Raw genomic sequence first — 18,656 nt, forward strand, 5'->3', positions numbered from 1 at the left:
TTCTGCCCCGCGCTGAGCACGGCCCCTTCCCACCCCTCCCCTTGGCTTCTTGAGTCCCTCCGTGGGCCCTGCCCGCTCTTCCTCACCTGTCTGGGCCCTTCTGGCCCTTCAGCGTTAGCAGTCCAGAGACATGTGTCCGCTGAGATCTCTTCTCATGTTTATAAACGTCTCCTGAAGCGCAAGGAGTCGGCTCCTCGCTGAGGCGCTTCCACACTGATGCCCTGCAGGGTTTGACGTCCCATCTCCACCCTGAACATGGGTGCAGTCCCCTTTATACCCGAAGGAGGAAAGGACTTCAGCTCCATGTATGATCTACCCACCTGTCATCCATCCATCCACCCATCCATCTAGCGATCGGCCCCCACAGCACCTAGAAAGGTGTTTTTCCCACAGCCGGTGCTCAGCCGAGCCAGTGAAATCAGTCCACCTGAGCCTTTAGATGCCTGGTGAGATGGAACTATGGTCGAGGTCTTTCTTCATCAGTTGCACTTAAAAGAATATCTTGTGGTGTGAATAGAGAAAAGCCACCCAAATGAGAACAAGCAAAGCCTACTTATCCAGAGCTTGCTACAGCAAGGGACTCAGCCACCATCATTTGCATTTTGGCGGAGATTCACAGGCAGGCAGGGGATTTGGCAAAGTTGACAGTGGAGAACAGGGAGGCTCCAGGTGCACCCCGTCAGAGGCTGTTGGCCCGGGAAGCTGTAGGCAGCTAACTAGAAGTGGTGATGAGCGAGCACAAGGCAAGCTGACACCTCGCAAACACCCCCCACCCCCAGGTGGGATTGTGTAACATTCCTCGGGCACTCCTGGCTGCCCAAGAACAAAGGAAAGCGGAAAACAAATGGCTAACTGGTAGAGATCATCGACCCGCACGACCTGAGTCTCCATCTATTTACAAATATCTTAGTAAATTACAAGAAAAAGGCAATCTTATCAATAGCTAATCTCCAGAAACCTAAAGACTCCGTTTCCTGGAGCCCCAACATCACCCCCTCCATTAGTGACGTAGGGAACAAAGGCAAGAAGGAAATGGCAGGTAAGATTAAATTTCCTTCTAACCTGCAGCCCATTGACAACCACTTGAGGCCGGCAGAGTCCAGCGTCTCTCCAGGAACTCCCTGCTGTCTTAATGCTAATGCTTTGCTAGAGGGAAAAACAACCTTAACTTGACAATAGCTAGGCCTCCATATCCTAGGAGTCTTCTTTAGCATATGAAAATCCTTCTGGGAACTTCCCCTTGACTTTACCTCCCTCAACTCCCAAGTATATAACCGGTCTCTTCTCAGGGTCTGGGGCAGCTCTTCCTTTCTTGGGTCCTGTCTTAACAAAATCACCTTTTTGCACCAAAGACGTCTTCAAGAATTCTTTCTTGGCCGTCAGCTCTGGACCCCACCATCACCCCCAAACCTCATCAGTGGGACATCCCTAAATGATTGGTTATCAGTGCAAATTGGACTCCCTCTGGTTGGTCCTAAGCTGGAAGTAGGGAAAATGGTCAGGAACTGCTCAGTTATTAATCAAGTCCTGGCCAATTGTTACAGAAGTTATGGTTTGCTCCTAGACCAATTGGTAGAGACAGAGGACTGACTGCCGACAAGCCTGACTTACAGCACACTGGCTTTTTGGGCTGGTTCCTATAAATAATGGGTTGGTTTCCTGGGCTGTAGCTTGTGCATCAGAGTTCTATTTTTCTATACGACTTGGCCATCATACATTTGTATATCTGATTTCTAATGTGTTTTTGCAAGTTATACAAATAACTGTGTCAGCTTAAATCTAAATACTGTTGCTTTTTGAGATTTAGTACCTTCAGCAATAACAATAGCCCAATAGTTTTATTTCTTTAAACCCATTTAAGTACTCAAAAAAAATTGACCTAAATGGGGAGAGGGGGGAGACCGGTCCTAAAGTCATCATTGGAAACATTACCCATCTAGAGCCAGAATGCCCAAGTTCCAATTCTGGGTCCCCATGGCTTTGGTGACCTCAGGCAGTTCAGCTGCCCTCTGAGGCTCGGATTCCTATTTTGTAAACTGAGGAGAATATGCCCTTCTAATCTCAAAGAGCCGCCACGGGGACCAGAGATAATATTTTATTAACGTATTGTCATTTATTGTGATAGCTACATCATGTTAACAACAAAAATATTACCAAGAAATCACACATCCTTCATAGAAAGTTCCCCACACACCCACCCCAAGGTGTGTCGTTTGTTGTTGCTGTCAGAGTAGGGGAGGAGTGGCTGAGGAAACAGAGTTTGATCTTGCCCGACAGCCTTGTGGATGCCACATCCAAGAAGGGAAACATCCACAGATCTCCCAGGTCACACACACTTTGCAGGCCTTTCCTTCAGAAACAGTGACAGAAAGGAAGATGGCGATCTTAACCAAACCTCAGGCCCAAACACATCATTTACTGAACAAAGAAACAATTTACAAGCTGATTAACACACAAGACCCTACAATTAACATTATTTGTTAGTTGCAAAGAAAAAAAGTTGTAAAAAAAAAAGTCAGGTGTTTGGGATAAAGATGATTAAGATTTACTTTTATGCTTGACGGTTGCCACACTGACTACAATTGTGTCTTTTTATAATTAAATGTCAAAAATATTTTAATGTTAGAAATCTGTGATGATAATAGTAACAGAAATAAATTTTGCTTTTATGCATGTGAAACTGTCGGAAACTCAACTTTCAGATTTGCTCTAACAATGACAGTAACTACGGTTTGCTAAGTTCCAACTTGTGCTGGCAGTGTTCTGTTGTTGTTTTTAATTTTGTTTAATGTTTATTTATTTTGAGGGGGGGGAAGGGCAGAGAGGGGGAGACAGAATGCGAAGCAGGCTGCAGGCTCGGAGCTGTCGGCACAGAGCCGGATGTGGGCCTCAGACTCACGAACCACGAGATCATGACACCAGCTGAAGTCAGACACTTAACCCGCTGAGCCACCCAGGCGCCCCTGGGCTGGTGGTGTTTTAAGAGTTTTATATGAATTATCTTATTAAACCCTTGCTGCCATTCCCCCACCATACAGTTAAGGAAAGGAAGCCACAGAGAGGTAAAGTCTTTGCTTGTGATCATAGAGCCAGCGGGGTTCAAAGCTCATACCCCTACTGCCTCCCGGATCTCTGATTTAAAGGAGTAACTATGGTTTTTGAGGACTGGCCTTAACCATCTACCAAGCAGAGAACCACTGGCTCAATACGCTTTAGATTGGAAAAAATACAGCAAGTGGCATAAACAAACCCTGTTCTGGATCACATCGTTAGTAAGCAGCTGGGTATCTGGCCATAGCACTGGTGAACCCTAAAATTTACAACTTTTGTCCCACGCACAGTAGTCAGAGTTCCCCCTCCCCCCATCTTTCAATCTACAGTAATTTCACTACACGGCAGGTTTAGCAAGTGTCCAAATAAAGCAATACCGGGTGACAGCAGGGCCGCCTCCCCAGCCTCCCACAGCAACACGGGACCTGATCCAAACTCCTCCTTCCAGAAGCGTTCCCTGGCTCAGATCAGGCTCTCTCCCTCGCAGGAGACCTGGGGAGTCCCGGGAAGACTTCATCGGGCCAAGCCGGTTCCTGGCAGCTTGACCCCTAACTCCCAGGTGACCCCGAAGTGCCCGGTGATCACAAGAGCAGCGCCCTCAAACTCCAAAGGCCTTCAAAATGCTCGCTTAACTCATCCTTTGCCTTTCTTTGGGGGAACGAGGGGCAAAAAGGTGAGGCCATCACCAGGAGGGGAAAAAAGGAAGAAATCCTCCTCTACTCCTTCAAAACCTTTTCAGGGAGGCCCTTCCCGTAATTCCCCCGCAAGGGTCTCCCGTCGCGCCCCAGCCGGCCCTCCCCGCCACCCGCCACCCGGCGTTTCCCATCATCCCCCAGGGAGCTCTTCCCAGCATCCCCCACGAGGGATTTCCCATCCACCCCCGCGGCGAGCTTGCGCAGAGGCGGCGCTCCGTGAAGACTGGCGGGCGCGGCCGGCGGGGCCTCGGGTGAGTGCGGACGGGGCGCGCCCACGGGTCCGCCCAGCTCCCTTTCTCGGGTAGGAAATCCTCTTCTGCCCCTTCCCCGCCGTGTGGGTGACGGAGGCCACCTCTCTACCCACCTACCCTCCTCCAGAACAAAGAACGAGAGCACAGGGGCCCGACTGGAGCGGGTGCCCCGAGCCCCTCGCGTGGGGGTGCTCCCGAGCGGGGGGGGAGAGGGCTCTTGGAAGCCCTCCTGGGGGGTCTGTTACCCAACCGTGCACACCTTTCTGACCCACTTCCGAGCGGAGGGCTGGAGGCCTGGCGGTTGCCATGGCAACTGGGGGAGTCCCCGAGAGCCGTCCCTTCTGAGCTCTTCAGGACCGTGCATGGGAAGCCCTAAGAACTGAGGACGGTGGGAGGCATGCCGGCAGGCCTGTTTTGTTGTGTTGCCTTTGCGGCAGCCGCTCAGAGAATAAGCAACAAAATGAATTGAGACCCATCTCAATTATGGAAACGTCAGGCTGTGTATTAAAATTGCTTATATTCTTGGAAATGTATGCATGTGTTACAGGTATACCCACATATGACCATACATGTACAGATATAGGTACGTAGATACAGATATGTGGGTATACAGATGTAGATGTATAGCTATTTTAAAAACGGGAGTTGCGGGGGCGCCTGGGTGGCTCAGTCGGTTAAGCCTCTGACTTGCTCAGGTCATGACCTTGTGGTTTGTGCGTTCAAGTCCCGCATCCCACCCAGAGCCTGGATCCCACTTTGGATTCTGTGTCTCCCTCTCTGTCTCTTCCTCCTCCACTCGCATTCTGTCTCGTTGTCTCTCAAAAATAAAGAATAAAAAAACATTTTAAAATAGGAATTGCAACTTTTTTTTTTTTTTAGAAGGAGGGGGAAGGGCAGAGAGAGAGAGAGGAAGAGACAGAATCCCAAGCAGGTTCCATGCTGTCAGTGTGGAGCCTGACACAGGGGTCGATCTCACAAACTGTGAAATCATGACCTCAGCCAAAGTCGAGTCATTTAACCAATTAAGCTACCCAGCCCCCCCTCCAACAGATATTTTAAAAACAGGAATTGCAAGTTCTTTTTTTAAAAAATAAAAGATTTTAGGGGCGCCTGGGTAGCTCAGTTGGTTAAGCCTCAGACTTTGGCTCAGGTCATGATCTCACAGTTCGTAGGTTCAAGCTCCGCGTCAAGCTCTGTGCTGACGGCTCAGAGCCTGGAGCTTGTTTAGGATTCTGTATCTCCCTCTGTCTCTGCCCCTCGCCTGCTGGCACTCTCTCTCTCTTTCTCTCTGTCTCAAAAATAAATAAACATTAAAAAAAAATAAAAATAAAAGACTTTTAATGACATTTAGTGGATAGCAGTCAGATGCAGGGTTGGAACCCTAGCTCTGTTTACTTCTTTCTGGTCAGTTTGTCCATGTTTAAAATGGAGATCTAGCTAACTGCCCTCTTAGGGCCGTTGCCATGTCTGAATAAAATGTTTCTGATGAGCTCAGCCCAGTGGGGAGTGCTTAGTAAATGCAAGCTATTATTTTTTTTTAATTTTTTTTTAATGTTTATTTATTTTTGAGACAGAGAGAGACAGAGCATGAACGGGGGAGGGTCAGAGAGAGAGGGAGACACAGAATCCGAAGCAGGCTCCAGGCTCTGAGCTGTCAGCACAGAGCCCGACGCGGGGCTCGAACTCACGGACCGTGAGATCATGACCCGAGCCGAAGTCGGACGCCCAACCGACTGAGCCACCCAGGCGCCCCTGCAAGCTATTATTAATTAGTATTCTGTGTTAACTGTGTAGTAAGCTAAGCACCTTCTATCGGTAGGTCTTTGGTGAACTTTTGACTCCAATTTATCTTAATTATCTTCAGTTGTCGTTTCTTCCTAAAGAGGAATCAAACTGCCAAGGTGTCAGCCAGGTAATTGTGAGGATCAGAGTTAGGCTGTGATGAAGAGATTTCACTGAATATGCTCATATTCATTAGTGCTAATACACCTGAGGGCAGGAAGAGACTGCAGTTTCTGGAAATATATAGACATGTAGGTTCTCTTTTTAACATTTATTTCTTTATTTTGAGAGAGAGAGCGTGAGCAGGAGAGGGGCAGAGAGGGGGGGGAGACAGAATCCCAAGCGGGCTCTGTGCTATCAGCGCAGAGCCCAAGGTGGGGCTGCACTTCAGGAGCCATGAGATCATGACCTGAGCCGGACACTGAGAATCAGACACCTAACTGTGAGCCGCCCAGGCTGCCCTTGACTTGTAGATTCTTAAGCGCAAGTGGCTCTTTGAACAGTTTGAAGTCACGCCTCTCTCATGCAGATGGCAGTCAGCAAAGAAGAAACAAACAGACACACCTGCCTGAGTTATGTGCTTTAATGAGGGATGTTGAGAATCGTGTCATCAAGAGACAAAAACGAATTCCTGACCACCCAGGAAGCGAAACCATTCAGTAATGTGCATGGGGGGGCGGGGAGGTTAGTGGAGTCAGCCGGGGTGGAGGCGAGATGTCTGGAAATTGTGCAGACTGGCCTTGTCTGCTGGACAGCAACTCAGGGGAAGAGCTGCGGCTCCTCTGTGCTCTGCTCTCACCACCCAGCACACAGTAAGGGTTCAGTCAACACAAGCTGATCAAACTGAATGTTAGGTATCATTTTGCAACAGCACTGGAAGTTACACAACACTTGGAAAAGAGAAAGAAGAGGAAAGTACATCCAGTTTTTATTCTTTTTTTCTTCTGCTTTATGAGCTGGGTTTTTTACCCCTCTGAAATCAGGTTTGATTTCCCAGGGGCCCTCTCAGTACATTCGTGAAGTAATTGTAGCAGTGTGTGTGTGTGTGTGTGCGGGGCCCCTGGGTTGGGTACTAGGGGGCTCTGAGGAAAGGAGGAAAATGTGGAGACCATTTAGGACGAATTCAACATTAATCCATGCTATGAAAAAAAAATTACCAAAACTCTGATGCTTCGTGGCTTCATCTTGGACCCCTATTCTAAAAAAGATGTCACTCCTCTGTCCTAGTGGATATGTAAGATGGGTTCTACTCTGCCGTCACAGATGACGTTGGTGTGGCCAGTGATGGTGGAGGGAGATCCCAAGGGACAAGGGGCTGCACCCTGCAGGACCTAAGGATGCATCAGGCTCTCTGAGCAAGGTGCAGGGAGGAGCCTGCGAGCTGAGTGACTTCTGCCGTGACGAGGCTTGTCCTGCCCAACTTGCAGAAAGGTCATGAGAACCAAAGATAATGAGGATGACATGCTCTGGAAACGCCCCGTGCGGTAGAAATGGAACGTGTATATTTCGCTCGGGCTTTTAAATCACTGACCACATACTCTTCGCTCCGTCCGGAAGAATCCGGAAGAATAACGTGTTCCCACATGCCAGCGATGTAGCAAAGTGATGCAGTGGTCACCCTGAACCCACTCCCCCAAATGAAGAAATGTATCCGTGTGAATATCTGCGTGCATAGGTCTCTGTCCACACCTCAAATCCACCTGTGTGGGATTTGGTTGTGTGCGGGTTGAGGGTTCACCGACCAGAGGGAGGAACGTGGAGACTAAATGCGCACTACCGTGTTGCCTCCTAGAATGGCCGGCCCCGCCCCGCTCTCCAGCCCGGCGACTGCTGCCCGCCGAACCCGTGCCTACTGTAAGTCATTTCTCTCCTTTGCTAATTTGATGGGCAAAAGGGCATCTCATGGTGCTTTTACTTTGCATTTCCCGGAGTGTTCGTGAGGATAAGCACTTTTCCGCCAAAGGCTTATTCTTCACCTCCATGAGCTACTGTTAATTTTTTAGATCATTTTTCTCCAGGACGCCCTCCTAGATCAGTGTATGCTGTTCTCTCTTTCTGAAACGCGATTCCCGGTTCTCATGTTTCTCTTCACCTTGAATACCCTACCCAGACGCAGCCTCCTGGGGGGCTGCTTTCCTACCTGCTTCGAGCCCCTGGGTCCCCCTCCCTTCTGTTGCGTTCCTGCCACAATCGTGACTGGTGCCTCCAGGTCTGCCTCCCCAAGTGCTCCCAGGGCCTTGACCCCCATAGTCTAGCACAGAGCCTGATACAAGGTCAAGGCTCAAATTATTAAAAATTACTAAGTGTTTTTTGCAAAGTGGGTAAAATGCAGTGAAGTATAAAGAAGAAAGGAAAGACTACCAGGAACCTTGCCTCCCAGGTCCGGCCGTTCCTGGCATTTTGGCGTGAATCCTTCCAGGCTTTTTAAATGCACAGATATTTGTACTTGATGGGAATGCTTTCATTTCTCACTTGCCATTACCATGTACCTTCTATGGCACATGTGTCAGAGCTTCTTCAGAAGTGTTTTAAATTTTTTTTTAATGTTTATTTTTATTTTTGAGAGAGACAGAGACAGAATGCAAGTGGGTTGGGGCAGAGAGAGAGAGGGAGACACGGAATCCGAAGCAGGCTCCAGGCTCTGAGCTGTCAGCACAGAGCCTGATGCGGGACTCAAACTCATGAGCTGTGAGATCATGACCTGAGCCAAGTCGGACACTCAACCGACTGAGCCACCCAGGCGCCCCACTTCAGAAGTGTTTTAAATGACCAAACAATGTTTTGCCTTGAGGATATGTCAAAATTATCTTCATTCAATCAAGGTTTGATAAAAGAATGAGTGGAAATGTTTAATACAAGTTTGAAGGAGGTACGGAGCGTTCCTTAAGGAGATTATACTCCTTTACGTTTTTAAGGAAATACCTTTTCAGCTGTCTTTTCTGGGCACCCCCTTCAATCCCTACTCTGGAGCGACCATCAAAAGCGCTTCCTCGGCTCTGGGTGCGAGCCTCGCCTCTGCTTCGGGCCCCGGTATACCTGCGTGTAACTGTGTCTGTCTCTCCCTCCCGGGCCTGGTCTTTAATGATCCAGCTGCTAGGAGAAGCCTCTAAAAGGCTGGGGGCCAAGCACAGTTAGTAGTCAGGAGAGCTGCGGGATCATTTCCCTCCCCCTCCACAAAGAGGAGAGCCACAGAGGGTTGAAACACCACGTGAGCACTACAACTTGGCACTGAAATCCTGGCTGGGACCCCCTGTGGGCCACCCCGGGGGTCCTGGTCGCCACCCGTGCCACTGCCGCCGTTTCTGGCAAAAGGGGCAGGTTCTCAGCGTGGGGACCCTAGAAGTTTCCCCACCGAAACGGGATGGAAATGTAAAATCCCACGTCTATTAAGCAAGGTCAGTTGGGCGAAGACGACTTCATCTCACCAGCGCGCTCCTTTGATTGGCTCCGTAGAATGTTCAGAATCCTGTTTGATTCACAAAAGTTGGGATATCAACAAAATGCATGATTGTTTTTTCTAAAACACTTTTAACATTTTTTTAAGTTAAAACTAGAAAATGTGTAACCTGTTTAAGGATCTTTGGGGGGATTTGGGGGTTTCGTGGCTTGAGGTTCTCTGTTGTTTCATGCCAGCTAGATGGTGAGCGCCCTGTCCTTTCCCTCTGTGTAACAGGGACAGTGTCTTACACAGAGAAGTGCTCAGTGACCCTGCCTTAGAGGAGGAAACACTGAGGTATAAACACGTTCAGGAACATTCCACAGTGGCACATCCAGTAAGTGCTGATCGGCCCAGCGGTGATCGCGAGGAGCATGCTTGCAGGAGGAAGGTGGGAGCGTTCAGCCAGGCCACTCTTTGGTACCTGGCCACTGACGTGTCACACTGCACGTCCCCTCACAGATGCGCCCGTGTTTGCCAGCAGGGGGATGGCTGTGAAGGAACACATCGGCGCCCTGTAGCACATTTGGCTTTAAAACCTCTATTAGCTCTATGCCCCCGAGCCGAACCTTAACACGACTTACGTTAAAGATCGGGGGCAGGAAATCAAATTCCATTTTTATTTTATTTTAATTTAAACATTTTTTAGGATTCTTTATTTATTTCAAGAGAGACAGAGACGGTGTGATTAGGGAGGGGCAGAGAGTGAATCCCAAGCAGGCTCCGTACCGTCAGCGCAGAGCCCAACGTGGGGCTCAGACTTACGAAACTGTGAGATCTTGACCTGAGCTGAAACCAAGAGTCGGACGCTTAACCGACCGAGCCACCCAGGTGCCCCGAACTCCATTTTTAGAAGAAACTGGCAAACCCACAAAATAAGCTGCAGAGAGGGACTTTGTAGTTCCCTCTTACCCAGCGCCCAATGTGTGTCCGGGAACCGTTACGCATTCGTGCCGATGTGCTGTGTTTGCCAGTATTTATGGTGGAGCCACTGCACGCTTGTGACCAGTCAGCGTCAAGGGTTCAGCCAGGGTCCCCTGTGTGCCAGGCTTGATTCTAGGTGCTAAGGATTCACGGTGGACAAACAGGTAAAAAAAATCTCTACCCAGGTGCCATCCTAACACGTGACCTCCTTCGCCCTCACGTCAGCCCCAGGGAACCATGGGTGAGAGCTGGCGCTCGGGAGGGTAAGGTGATGTTCCCGGGGTGCCCCTCCAGTAAGGACGGGGCACCGCCGTCCATTCTGTTCGTTAGCAACAACGCGGATAATTGAGCAGAGATCACCTCGCTCACCGCTGAGCGCCCCAGAGCTGCCAGAATTCTGAGTTTTTGATGAGTGGAGATAAAATGAAGCTTCTCTTCTCCGAGTTAAGTGAGCCCCGCTGATTTTACCTCTCTAATAATGGTTAATGCTTGGATGCTTTCTAAGCCTGAGGTATTTCCTCAAGCTCTGAAGCCCAGAATCGCCAGAGCTGTCTCCAGGGAGGCCTTCTCTGGGAATGTCTGCCTCTGCTCCTTCCCTGGAGCGTCCTGGCCTCGCCTCCCGGTTCCAGTTCCACAGACACCGAGTTCTCTTGGACTGGAGGTCCTTGTTTTAAGCCTTACTTCTCATTGCAACCCCAGCCCCCGAGCACAGGGCTTATTTTATACACAGTAGGGTCTCATTCTCCCGTTCTTGGTCATGAAGGACAGAACCTCCCAGTAGGTGGAGTGACTCCTCCCTGCAAATTGGGGGTGGGGGGGTGACAAAAGCTGACCCCTCAGGTTGGATCTGCCCACCCTCGTCCTCCCTCGGGGTCACTTGGGTCACAGACACTCTCACTCCACGCGCACAGATTGGCACCAATAGAAATTCGTGATCTCGTTATTTTCTGTCTCTCGGCACCTGCTGCCCTCCCCCAGCGTTTGCTGCCCTTCCGCTAAATCCTCTGGATTGTCCCCAAACACCAGAGGCCACCTCCTCCCTCTTCACTTTCAGCCCCCGACTTTACCTTCTGCAAGAAGGGAGAGCAGATAACTCTCACCTCCCGCCTTCCCGCCCACAAAATGATCTCTGTCTCCATCTGTCCCGAGGCTCATTCCTCCGCGCGTGTTTTGGATTCCTGTCTTTCTGCCCCTGGAGGGCCCTGTGTCCTTTAAGCTGACAGCCCCCAGTCCTGTGCGTATCGACTCCCACTCCCTCTGGTGGCTTCTGTAGGACGGGTGTCTCCTGAGAGAAGTGGCTGGTTCCGGGTCTGGGGCAGACGTGTGAGGTGAGCCCAGAACGTGTTGTCACACTAGAAAGCAAGGACGCTATCGGGACCAGGTCGTGGCGGAAGGAGTCGGGAGCCAACGAGAAGAGGCCGGAATGGGTGAATGAGGGGGGCGAGGGCAGCGGGTCAGAGCACAGCCAGCGCCGGCCACCCTGCGCGTAACAAAAGGGCAAAACAAAGCGGGAAGAAAGTGGTGACGTGGGGAAGAATGCTAGAAGACCTACACCTTATTTTGCAAACTGGCCACTAAGGAGTTCCGCATTTATTCCTCCTTGCCTGTATGCACCGCCCTCAGAGCTAAATAATTGGTGAGGGGAGGCCCGTCCTTGTGGACGCATGCTGCCCACAGGAAGACGTCACGGGGTGAGGACCTCACAGTTTCACTGCTCCTGCGATTCTCACCCCCGGTGAGTAACCGGCTCGGGCCGGGGACATCTGCTGTCGTGCTTGCTGTGCTCCTCACTGCCCGAATCTGCCCCCGCCTCGAGGCCTCGCCACCCAGCTCAGGAAGGGCAGGGAGCAAAAACGACATGTTGGGACCACATCGCGAAGACGGAATCTGCACCGCACGGTGTGGGAGGCTGCGGGACAGACGGCCCGGACTCTGCGACCAGAGCGCGGGGGCAGAGACGGAGGTGCAGGGCAAACCTCCAGATGGGGAGACCTGGGGGACACATCAGGACAAGGCGCGTGTGGACTGTTTGGAACCCCATTTAAAAACAGACACGATAGCGGGGTGCCTGCCGGGGTGGCTCAGTCAGTTAAGCGTTGACTCTGGATTTAGGCTCGGGTCATGGTATCACGGTTCCTGGGCTCAAGCCCCGCGTTGGACTGCACTGGCAGCATGGAGCCTGCTTGGGATTCTCCCTCTCCCTCTCTCTGCTCCTCCCTTGCTCTCTCTCTCCCTCTCTCTCTCTCTCTCCCTCCCTCTCTCTCTCTCTCTCTCTCTCTCTCCCTCCCTCTCTCTCTCTCTCTCCCTCCCTCTCTCTCTCTCTCTCTCTCTCTCCCTCCCTCTCTCTCTCTCTCTCTCCCTCTCTCTCTCTCTCTCTCTCTCTCTCTCCTTCCCTCTCTCTCTCTCTCTCTCTCTCTCTCTCTCTCTCCCTCTCTCCCTCCCTCTCTCTCTCTCTCTCCCTCTCTCTCTCTCTCTCTCTCTCTCTCTCCTTCCCTCTCTCTCTCTCTCTCTCTCTCTCTCTCTCTCCCTCTCTCCCTCCCTCTCTCTCTCTCTCTCCCTCTCCCTCAAATGGACACACTTTAAAAACAAATACAATAGTGAGAACGTAGGGAGTCAGGGAGGAGAGAGCACAGGCTGGGTATTTGATGCTATTATGGGGATTATTCTTGTTTGGGGAGTCACGACGATGGGGTTGTGGTGGTGTTTAAAACCCTGTGTTTTAGAGATACATCCTGAAAATTTGCCGTGTCTGGGATTTGCGGCAGAATGGTCCTGGGATGGGAAGGGGGTCGACAGAAGGAGGAGGCGCAGTCGGCCGCGTGTTGGCAGTGGATGAAGTGCGTGATGGGCCCACGGGCTTCACTCTCGTGTCCTGTCCCCTCCCACCTGTGCTTGGAAACGTCCAGACGCCTCAAACGTGCCCTTCCTCCTCCCCGGGTCCTCCTCCAGCTTTGGGTCCTTCTCTCTCCTCCCAGGCTCAGCAAACCCTCCTGAAATGGTCTGTCTGCTTTATGTGGCCTCTGCTTCCTGCTCCCACGCAGTCCCCTACGAAGGTCTGCCCGCCCCCCTGGAAGCTTCAGTCCCCACCTTCTGGGCCAAGCCTGTAAACCCTGACTCCTGTGCTGCATCTGGCCCTCTCCCTCCCCTTCTGGAAACTGCCTTCCTCAGGCCCTTGGACATCACCGCCTGCCGGCCTCTCCCACCACTGTGTCCGCGGCTTCCAGCTTCTCCTCTCTGTCCGGCCCCTAAATGTTGGCCCCCCTGGGTTCCGTCTTAGCCTCCTGCCTGGGCGAGCTTCTCCGCTGCTGTGCATTGCTGTCCACACCCAGCCGCCCCCACCAGCCTAGGATTCTTCCAGAGACTCTAAAACCACACATCCAGCCCCGGTCTGCATCTGCACTGATGGGTCCCCTGGGCCAAATGCTCAACAAGTACAAATATGTTCCTCTCCCGCCTGCCCCCCAAGTCTGTGTCCCGCATCCATGTCTCCCTAGTGACTCCGCCACTCACTTAGCTGCCCAAGTCAGGCATGTGGGGGCCAGCCCTGGCTCCTATCTCTCCATTGCCTCCTTCCTCTGGTCTCGTAGATCTTTCTCCAACCCGTGCTCCCCAGCAGCCATATCTCGGGCCCAGACAGCCACAGGAGCGGCTCTCTTGCACCCTGTATGCCCCCTGTTATCACGTGTAACAGTGCTGTGGTCGCTGGTTATCTGTGTGACATGTTCCCTAGCCGGGTGCTCTCTGAGCATCACGTCTGTCTCTGCCTCCCAGAGCCGTGCTGTGGCAGTGGGGCCCCGTCGCCTCTGCCTGCCTCTTGGCTTGGGTCAGTGGGAGAGTAGGACTTGAGAGAGAGGACTGCTCACTCCCTGCTCGGTCCCTGCCAGGCCACCGCCAGACAGCAGTCACCCCCGCTCCCAAGCCCCAGCCCCCTCCTGCCGAGCACCTCTGGCCACAGCCTCAGCTCCGCCTGCCGTGCCAGCAGCTTCCTGATGTTGCTAGCCTAAGGATGCATTCCCCCATTAGTTTCCCTACACCCTGTGCCCTGCTCGAACTTACGGAACGCCCCCCCCACCAGGCTCTGCCCCTGCCGCACACATCCTTGTCCTTCCTGGAGCCTCAGAACGTGACCTGACGTGGAAATGAGGCTGCAGATGTAAATAGGATGAGGTCATGTTGGAGCGGGGTGCACCCGAAATCCAACGACTGGTGTCCTCATAAGAGGGGAGACATGGGGACGCAGCGCGACGACCGGTAGCTTGGAGCCTGGCGTCCGCAAGCTGAGGAACCCCGGGATTGCCGGCAACCCCGGAAGCTAAGAGAAAGGCCCGAAGCAGATTCTTCCCTGGAGCCTTCAGAGGGAGCACAGCCTTGATCTTAGACTTCTGGCCTCCAGAGCTGGGAGACCATAAACTTCGCCCGTTCAAAGCTACCCAGTTTGAGGTACTTGGTCACAGCGGCCCTAAGAAATGCCCCTTCCTCACGCTCACGTCGATTTGCTTTGGAGTGCACCTGGCCTCTTGCTCTATGAACTTTTCAGAGTCAAGGCCCCTTGCTGACTTGGAGGCCTCAGTGCCTGGCACAGGGCTGGCCGCTCTAGGCAAGCAGTAAGCATCTGTTGGATAAGAAAGAGCTTGCCCCTCGTTTGGTCTGTGGCTCTTTCACCGAAATAGCATCAAAACATTGACAGCAAGCATGGAAGTTTGGGGTTAAAGCAGAGGCCCCCCCCCCCCCCCCCACCAGGCGAGGTGTGTTCAGCTGACCAGCCCCAAGTCTGGCCGCCCTGGGTTCGTCCGTGTGGAGCCCTGGTCCTCGGCTGTGTCAGTGGCCACCCGAGGGCACACCGCCTGTGGCCTGGCGCGCCTGGTCATGATTTGGAAATGCTGGGTATGAGAAGTTCAACTGGATTGGAATTCTTTCTGTTCTCCTAAGAAATTTCCACATGACGTGTCAATGAAAGAGAAGGAAGAGCTGTTAGATTCTTTACAATTTCAACTGTTGTAAGATCTGTGATGGCAACAAATGGCTTTAAAATTATCTGGTCGCACAAAGAAAGCGTCTCAGTGGTGACGTGCAGCTGCACCCTCCGCCCAGGACCTGTGTGCGGCGTCTTCACCGTCAAGCCTGGTGCGTTCTCATCGTGAAGCAGTCACAGGTTTTCATTTCAAAGTGTGACCTGTCTTATTTGGGGAGTTTGACACAAATTGATTATCTCCCCTAATACATTTTTAGGTGTTTATGATCGCATACCCGATTAATATTTTATAAAAGATAAATATTGTCACCGTTTCTAAAATTAAAAGACTAACACTCTCAGCAAACACCATGAAGACCGCCCCGGCTCCCTCCGGTTTTTCTGTGTGCCACACAAATACCACTTTCTCTGAGAGGAGATGTTGTGAACACCGTCAGGAGACGCCATCCCTGTGGCACCGCACTCCTTCACACGGCTGGCAAACAGAGACTGGTGTCTTCTGAGTCAGGGCTGGACCCCGAGAATCTCTCCAACCCCAGGCCGGGGGCCAGGAGGTGGATTTAGAAATAACTGGGACCAGTTCCTGGTGATAAGTCAGGATAAACTGGTTTCTACTGCCCCCAGGAAACACAGCGCAGACTAGGAAGACGGAGAGAGTGGATCCAGCTCGCAGAGTTTGAGCCCACCGGGACCGGCCGAGGTTGGAGGGCAAGGCAGAAACGGCCTTGTGTGGGAGAGAGCACGCCTCTTGGAAGTGACAAAGCTTGGGCAGGAAGCTGTAAGCGCGGGTCAGGCCTGTTGTCCTGCTACTAAAGGACCAGGTCGTGTTCCTGCGGGCCAAGGGGCGTCGTGAAGGGTTTTCGTTGGGAATGACAGGATCCCAGCTGCTTCAGGAGGGCGATTTGGTGCGCTGGGAGAGTGGGTGCCTGAGGGAGAGCCTAGAAGTGGGGGGAGGGGACAGCTGATGCACACGTTCAGTGACAGACAAGGAGCCCTGAGCAGACCCTGCAGGAGTACCAGAGGAGGGGTGACCTAGGACGAGCTGGGAGCCACACTGGGCGGGTTTGGGGCTCACTCAGAACGGAGAGTCAGGAAAGGGAGAAGGGACTGGCAGACAGAGACCCTGCCAAAGGGAGGGAGACGTTGAGGGGCCTGCGGCCATCCCCAGCAGGTGTCCTGTGGCCGAACCCCGGGGCCACCTGCAGCCGGCAGGTTTCCTTTCTGCATGGAGAACCTTTGCAAAAGCCAAGTAGGCCGTGCATTGGACACAAGTCAACTCAGCCAACAGAAAAGGATAACCGTGTTCTAGAAACAGAACGGGGCCCCAGGGGAAACCGCGAGCCTGGCAGGGGAGGAGGGAGCTGGCCCGAGGGAGATGTTGGGCGGGGCGGGGCAGGTCGGTGAGGGCCGCTGTCCCTACAGACCTCAAGGTTTTCACAGGGAGGCCCTGGATTGTTTTAGCCCTAAGCATTGTTTTTAGTTTTAGCTGGGGGCAGCCACTTCCTGGAATTTCATCTGCAAGATGTGTTTTCTGCTGCGCTTTGCTCTTCCTGGGAGATGCTCCTCTGGGAGTTGGGCTTGGATGCTCTGTGCCTACAGAGGGTGCTCTGTGGGTGCTGTAGGAACATCATGGGGCCCTCTGGCGGCTGCCCAAGGTCAGTTGTGGGCCAAAAGTGAGAGCGGGATGCAGAGGACAATTGTTGGGGGCGGGGGGGGGGGGGGGACCATGTGTGAAGACACCAGCAAGTGCAAACGGGTGCAGGTGACTGGAGCCAGGCTGGGCTTGTCCGGCTAACCCTGTGAGCTGCCGTGGGTCATGCGCATCCAGACGTGATAAAAGAAGGCTCAGCAGAGCCTCTCCGTGGACCCCACTTTCACTTAATACAATGCTACTTTCCTGATTCTGACCCTTGAGAAGGGACTATAGGAATAAAGGCCAGTAGCCCAAGGCACGCCCTTTTTAGCGCTGGGCCTTCCCGCGGGACGCGTCGCTTTGTCTCTTTGCTGCTGGTCGGCAAGACCTACCTTGAGGACTAAGGGCCCAGGGTGGGACTCCCCGTTGGCCAGTGGAGAACAAGCCAATGAATGCCCGTGAGCCGGACGGCAGGTGCAAGGACACAGGACGGCCGCCGAAATACCGCCCGGGGGGATGGCCTGGGGGCCCCCGCAGCCGGCGGGCCGGCAGCGCCGCTCGCGTGGGGGCGCCCCCGGGGCTGTTTGGGACCCTGGACGCGCCCCGGGGCCCGGGCTGAGGCGTGGATCGAGGGAGGGAGGGGAGGACCGGAGGAGGGGGATGAGCCGGAGAGGGAGGGCCGCGCCTCCCGCCGCCGCCCGGGCCCCGGCGCCCCACGGCCCGCAGGAAAGTGAAAGGGGCGGCGGGGCCGGCGGGGCCTCCGTGCGCCGCCCCAGGAAGTCGCGAGCAGGAAGCGCCCGCGGCGGCCGGGTCGGGCTGCGGCGCAGGTGAGGCACGGGGACAGGGCTAGGGGCTGGGCGGGGAGAGCGGCGCGGGGTGGGCGTCCTCGGGCTTGGCGGCGGCGCGGCACCTGCCGCGGCGGGGCCGGTCCCGGCGCGCCGGCTGCCCCCCGCCCCGCCGGCCTTTGTGCTTGGCCTTGGCCTGGGCCCGGGAGTCTCGACTCCTTCCGTGCGTCCGGAGGGACCCGAGCGGCGCGGGGACCCCGGGCAAGTGGGGGCAGGGGCGGGCCGAGCGGTCCTGCGGGCCCCCCTCCCCACCCCGCCCCGGCCGCGCTGGCATTGGGGGACCGGGGCCGCCGCGGGAGGAGCCCCGCGCATTGTCCGCCGCGCGCCGGGGACGTGGGCGTGCCGCCGAGTCCGCCTCCCCCGGGACCGGCTGCCGGGGAGGAGCCGGCGGAACAGCCGTCCCGGAGGCTCGGGGCGCCGGCGCCCTGGGCCTCTGGGCGGTTTGCGTGCGGCGCGGCTGGTTCCCGGGCTCGTGAGCCTCCCGGCCGACGCGAGTGACAGCGACCTTGTGGATCGAGAGGGGAGCGCCGGGACGTCCCCCACCTGCCGACCACCACCCATCGGGCCCTTTTTTCCTCTTTCTCCCACCTTCCGGCCCTCCCCGCCCCAGCAGCCACGCGGCCCATCCCGGTGACCCGGCGACCGCGGCCGGCGGACCGCCCGGATTTGCATATGAACGGAGGACCCTGGAAAGCCCCAGCCCTCTGCCCCCAGGTCGGAATTTCTTTCTAAAAGGGGAATGAATTGTAACGCCTGCCTCTCCTCCGGCTTCCCTGAGCTCGCTGCAGGGAACGTGCTGCCTGCCTCGGATCTGAAATCCTGTCAAGTTGTTTGAGTTGGTGACTGTGTTAGATTTCCTCCCAGGCCCCTTCGCTGGTGTCCTTGTGGGTCAAGGCTCCAGACCTTCAGTGTCTCACCATGGAGTCTTGAACCGGCATCTGCAGCTTCTGTTTTGTGCACCACCTTTGAGGTTCTGTCTGCGGGTGGAGGCAAGGACAGTGGTACAGGTAGAGGAGCCCTTTTTTGTGTTTAGACCCCGGGAAACACACAGTGGCCATTGTCATTAA

At 54.1% G+C, this 18,656-nt stretch overlaps 1 protein-coding gene across 8 annotated transcripts in view; it reads left to right on the forward strand.

Annotated features, from left to right (window-relative positions):
- SLC37A1 (solute carrier family 37 member 1) overlaps nt 1-18,656 on the forward strand; it is an 81,911-nt gene that overhangs the window by 711 nt on the left and 62,544 nt on the right. The window contains exons 1-2 of one of the 8 annotated variants that reach the window (XM_086676045.1): nt 17,394-17,571; nt 18,200-18,303. The exons of 1 other annotated variant lie outside the window; for it this stretch is intronic. The gene's annotated coding sequence lies outside the window, so the exon portion shown is untranslated. Of the gene's footprint in view, nt 1-3,949; nt 3,998-7,586; nt 7,634-17,393; nt 17,572-17,686; nt 18,304-18,334; nt 18,597-18,656 lie in introns of those variants that run through there. 6 more of the 8 variants (XM_086676044.1, XM_086676048.1, XM_086676049.1 and 3 more) reach the window with 6 other exon arrangements.

Source organism: Puma concolor, chromosome C2 (assembly GCF_028749965.1).
Source record: "Puma concolor isolate L17-30 chromosome C2, mPumCon1.1.hap2, whole genome shotgun sequence".
Lineage (NCBI taxonomy): Eukaryota > Metazoa > Chordata > Mammalia > Carnivora > Felidae > Puma > Puma concolor.